This window comes from Nomascus leucogenys, chromosome 18 (assembly GCF_006542625.1).
Source record: "Nomascus leucogenys isolate Asia chromosome 18, Asia_NLE_v1, whole genome shotgun sequence".
Taxonomy (NCBI): domain Eukaryota; kingdom Metazoa; phylum Chordata; class Mammalia; order Primates; family Hylobatidae; genus Nomascus; species Nomascus leucogenys.
The window spans coordinates 101964968-101970967 of NC_044398.1; positions in this window are offsets into that span (position 1 = coordinate 101964968).

A 6000-nucleotide genomic window follows, 5' to 3' on the forward strand; every position below is an offset into this window, starting at 1 on the left:
GGGGGCAGGGTGGCAGGAGATGGGGGTCGGGGCCATCTCCCAACACAGCCACCGTTTTTGTATGAAGACTCCGGACCTCCCAGCCCCACCCTGAGGAAGTGCTGTCCCCTCCTTACAGACAGACATCTGCCTGTGGGGACCCTGGGAGCCCCGGCTGGCTCCCCCCACTCTCCACCTCGCCTCACTCCTGTCCTGGGACAGAGGGTGCCCTGCCCTTGGTGGGTGGTGCTCCGAGGCCCGGCCAGAGTCTGCAGAACCCGTGCGTGTGAGCTGGGAGCTGCTCCCGAGGCAGGTGGGGGAACAAGCATGGCCCCCAACAGCGCAGGACGGGGGGAGGGGCAGCTACGGGGGACGGCCATTTGCTGTGCACACATAGCCCCTTTGCAGGGAGAGGGGCTCTGTCCCGGCCGCGCTACCCCCACCCACTGCCCAAGCCGGCTGCCTCCCAAGTCCCCTGGCATCCACCTCTTTCCCTGAGGCTGTCCCTGGGGCCAGGCTGCCCCGCAGCACCCCCAAGTGGCCCGGTACTCAAGTCCCACCTTGTGTATCTGTTGGGGGCGGTAGCAGGGCTTCTGGGAGTGTGGTGACAACCAAGGACAGGAAGGGCTGGGGCCGGTGGCCGGGGCTGGTGAACCCTGGCCTTGCTAGAGACAGGAGGGGCACTGGCGCTGGGGCTGGACCGGGAACCTTCCCTCTCCTTCGCCCCACACTGAGGTGGGCGGGGCCTCAGGCTGCACTTTGGCCCGGGGCCTGAGTCTCCTCCTGGCTGGGATAGCGGGACACACCCAGGGCGCCCGGCAACCGCTAGGGGTCCGAGCCATCTCCGGGCACTCATGGGGCCTTGGCACAGAGGCTTCCGCCTTAGAGATAAAGGCGCCCGAACAGGAAGGGGCAGGCCAAGGGGAGATTGGCAGACCCCAGGCCTCCCACCCCGACCAGGACACCCCCAGCCCTACCCCGCGTGCTGAGGGCCGGTGGCACTAAGAGGTGGCAGGAGAGAAGCCCGCAGCCTGGTCCTGGCTGCAGCAGCAGGGCGCCTGGTCAGCACTCCGGGGAGCCTTGTGCTCTCTCAGCCTGTTCCCAAGTGAGGACACCCAGTGCCACGCAGGCAGAGCCAGGCTGCAGCCACGTCCCACCCACCCCACACAGAGCCCGTGTCCCTGCCAGCTCTACCTGTGGCCTCAGCTTCCTGTGCAGCAGGGGGTGCGCAAAGGCCTCTGTTGGGGACCCCAGAGCAGCTGTGAGGGGCCCTGGGCTGCAGGTCTGAAGTGGGCACTGCCCAGAGCCGAGCCCTGGGTGTCTGGGCCCCAGAGGACGGCTGCACAGCTCCAGGGGTTCCTGCTTGGGGGGATCCCCAGGAGGAGCCTGTTGGCGTCAAGTGTGGCAGGTGCTTGAAGAACCAGAGGCGGGGGGTATGGGCTGCTGGGGACGGGGGTCCCGGCTGGCCATGCAGAGGTTCTTGGCCCTGGTGAGAGAGCAGGCCTGGATGGGAGATGGGAGCCAGGGGTCCGGACCACCCCAGGGCCGGGGAGGACATCTACTCTCGCAGGCTGCCTGTTCTGCACTGGGGAAGCCCTCCAGAATCCCAGACAACCGTTCCCTTCCCTGGCCCTGGCCCGGCTGTCCTGGGGTCTCCAGCCTCTGTCTAGAGACACTGTGCTGCCAGGGTGGCAGGTGGTCCTGAGGAAGAGAGTCCCGGGAAGACGCCAGCCTCTGCACCAGGGAGCCAAAAAAGTGCCCGTCACCAGGCCCAGCCAAGGACCCGAACGTGACCACAGCAGGCCCGAGGGCAGGCGCTCATTCTGAGGGACAGGCTGGACCTCTCAGCACAGATGTCGCCATGGCCTGTGGGCAGTTGCAGCCGCTGATATTAAGAAGCCTGCAGCAGGGGTCAGGCGGGCAGGGGTGCAAGGTCTCCTGGAAGCTGGCAGGGGGTGTCTAATGAGTGCCAGTGGCGACTTGGGTTCTCAGAGAACCGGGGTGGGGAGATGCCCGCGAGAGCCTCAGACAGCAGGACCTGCATCCCGCCAACCTTCCAGGTTTATTTGTTTAAAAAACAAGGACTGAGAACTGAAAGTGAGACAAGATAAGGTCACGATTCTCTGCCAAGTGATAAATGCCTGGGGGACGCTGCCAGCGCCAGGTGGGAGCAGAAAGAGGGATGCTTGGTAGAGGCAAGAGACACGGAAAGCAGCAACAGCCTCGTGCTGCCCTGGCCACTTAGGAGACGAGGGGGAGCCACCCCATCAGAGCTGCGCCGCGCACCCCGTGGTCGGCCCACGCTGGCTTTAATCATGAGTCAACCGCACAGGAAGGGACTGGGGAACACGGCTTCCCGCAGGGACATCCCTGTGACATTCCAGGCGATCATCGGGCTGGGGAGGCAGCTTATCCCATGTGACTTTATCCGTTTAGTGGAATTCCAGTAAAAATCCAATTTTAAATGTTTAGGTGAAATTCATATTACGTAGAATTGAGTATTTGAGAGTGAACAGTTGCATGGCACTGCACACTCAGCCGTCACCTCTGTCTAGTTCCCAAACAGTTCCGTCCCCCTGAAAGAAACGTACAATCCTCAGCAGTCGCTCCCTGCTTCCCCGTCCACCCCCCGGCAGCCAGGGTTCCTCTCTGTGTCTGTGAACGGCCTGTTCTGGGCATTTCATGGAAATGGAGACACACGAGTAGTATTCTGTCCTGTGGATGGACCACATTTGTTTATCCATTGTTTGTTGATGGACACCTGTGTCGTTTCTACCTTTTGGCTATTACGGATTATAGATAATGCTACTATGAACATTTCTGTAAAAATTCCATTTTTTTGGGGACAAGGTCTTGTTCTGTCACCCAGGCTGATGTGCGGTGACACTGTCACTCACTGCAGCTTTGAACTCCCGGGCTCAAGCCATCCTCCCACCCCAGCCTCTCCAGTCGCTGGGGCTACAGGCACGTGCCACCACACTTAACTAATTAAAAAATTTTTTTCTGCAGAGATGGGATTTCACCATGTTGCCCAAGCTGGTCTGGAACTCCCAGGCTCAGCTGATCCTCCAGCCTCGTCCTCCCAAAGTGCTGGGATTGTAGGCATGAGCCACCATGCTGGCCCAAATTTCATTTTTTTAAATTTTGTAAAAGCAGTGTTGAAGAGAGCCTGGAAGAACGGATAGGATTCTAACAATTTCAGCTCAGCTCAGCGTCGGGTGGAGACTTTCCCTCTTAGATATCATAACACAGTGTCCACCAAGCAGAGACAGGACTGCCAGAGCTCCTCGCCCCTAAAGAACTAGAGGGCACCCCATATACCAGGAAATATACCAGGAAGGCAGAGGCAGCCACAAGGAGGGGTATTTTTCATTTGAAATTCGTGTCGCCTGTAATCCCAGCACTTTGGGAGGCCGAGGAGGACAGATCACCTGAGGTTGGGAGTTTAAGACCAGCCTGACCAACATGGAGAAACCCCGTCTCTAGTAAAATTACAAAATTAGCCAGGCGTGGTGGCACATGCCTGTAATCCCAGCTGCTCGGGAGGCTGAGGCAGGAGAATTGCTTGAACCCGCAAGGCAGATGTTGTGGTGAGCTGAGATCGCACCATTGCACTCCAACCTGGGCAACAGAGCGAGATCCTGCCACACACACACACACACACACACACACACCACCACCGACAAAACCCATGTGGGATTGTGAGATGTACACCCATGTTCACAGTAGCGTTACTCACTGTAGCCATAAGGTAGGTGATGTGGTCGGAATGTGCCCCCAGAATTCCTATGCTGAAGCCGATGGTCACCGTGACTGCTCTAAGAGGTGGGGTATTCTATGACAGCAGCAGGAGTGGACTCAGACTGTGGACACAGCTCAGGTGTCCGTTGATGACAAATGGAGAAACCAAATGTGGTCCATCCATGCAAGGGGTCAGTGGTCAACCTCAAACAGGAAGGAAATTCTGGCATGTGCTCTGTGGATGAGCCTCAAAGGCAGTGCGCTGAGTGAAATAAATCAGTCACAAAAGGACAAATGCTGTCTGATTTGACTTGCACGAGGCACCTAGAGGACTCAAATTCATAGAGACAGAAAGTAGAAGGGTGGGTGCTGGGGCTGGGGGTGGGAACAGGGAGTCGTTTAATGGGGACAGAGTTTCAGTTTGTGATTTTGAGAAGAGTTCTGGAGATAAATGGGGGTGATGGTTGCACCGCAGTGTAAATGTCCTTAATGCCACAGGACCATCCACAAAAATGGTTATGGTGGTAAAATTCTGTTACACGTATTTTACCAAAATGTTAAAAAATACTTGGGGACATTTGGCTGATCTGTGAATGGGGAAAAACCTCCCACTGATAAAAAGTGGAAGAATTTTCCAAGTAGATACGTGATAGGTTGGACTTCATGAAAGTGAAACGTTCTGCTTTGTGTCAATCCTGAAACTAAAACATGGGACCCTAGGAAGTGCTGTCCCAGGGACAGCAAAGGATGGCCTTCCTGCCCTGCAAGGGTCTTGCACAGATGGAGGAGGAAAACTTGAGAGGAAATAGAGAATTTGGAAGATACAGGAAGGATGAAAAATCATTGTGGATTCACACCATCACGAGTGCCAGTGTCTAGATATTCTCGTGTGGCTTACAGGCATCTCCAAGCTGCCTGGTCACTACCATCATCCGTGTCCCTCAGGAAACACATGGGCAGGGCCTGGCAGGAGACCACAGTAGGCAGACCCAGTGTACAGAGAGCTGGGCAAAGCCATAGCCAGGTGGACAGGAACAGCAGCCAGACCTCCCTCTCCTGTGAACCTCTCCCCACTGCACTGGCAGCCATGGAATCCTTGCCTCACTCTAGGGAACTGCCCCCACCATGGTTCCTGGAGGCAGAGTTAGGAGTGAGAGAACAGGTCTCTGTGGGCACAGGCACGGCCAACACTGCCTTCCTGAAGCTCCAAGCCCCTATGGAGGGAGGCACCCATGGGCAGGACCTGGGCACCAGAGTGGGGTGAGAGGCAGGAGCTCTGACCAGGACAAAGGCAGCTCCTGGGCATCCCCTCACTCTCTGGCCACCCTCTCTGGCAGGATGAACATCAGAACAGGGACTCAGGTGGAGGGGCCGGTGTCTTCTGTTCCACGGCCCCATCTCACCCGTCCCACTGCTCTACATGAGTTGCTGACCACTATAGACAAAACTAACAGCTTCCAGCTGCGTTTGGCCACTGGGGAGCCCAGCAGGCCCCGGGAAGGAGAACTGGGGACCCCAGCAGGCCCCAGGAGGGAGAACTGGGGACACCAGCAGGCCCCAGGAGGGAGAACTGGGGACCCCAGCAGGCCCTGGCTGTCTCTGCTCCACAGGTAGCCTCTCCTCTCCCAGCCATCTCATCTCCGGGTTCTGATGACCCTGCCCCAAACCTTGCAACTCGAGGCTGATAAAGCCAAGGTGTCAGCCGGGACACTGCACTCCCCCTCACTTCACAAAGGGCCTTTTTTTTTTTTTCTTTGAGACAGGGTCTTGCTGCAGTGCAGCGGCATGGTCAGAGGTCACTGAAGCCTCCACCTCCCAGGCCCAAGCAGTTCTCCTGCCTCAGACTCCCTAGTACTTGAGACGACAGGCATGCACCACCATCACTGGCTAATTTTCGTAGACTGTGTAGAGATGGGATCTTACTATGTTGCCCAGGCTGGCCTCAAACCCCCAAATTCAAGCTCTCTGCCGCCTCAGCCTCAGCAGTTGCTGGGATGATAGGTATGAACCATTGCACCTGGCACCTGGCCCTGACGGTGTCCTTGTGAGCCCTCCTCAAACCACGCTACCTGATGACACCCGTTTCCCAGGACGGGGACAGAGCCCTGGGAAGCCTGGGTTGAGGAGTGGGAACCACAGAAGGCACGTGAGCAGCAGAGGACCATGAACAGATTTGTGTTTGGGAGAAAATGGGGCTGGAAGTGGAGGTGGGGTTGGGAGGAAGGAGGGAGACATAGCCAGAGGCGGGGGCTGCTGTGGCCAAGTCGGGGTGGGGACAGA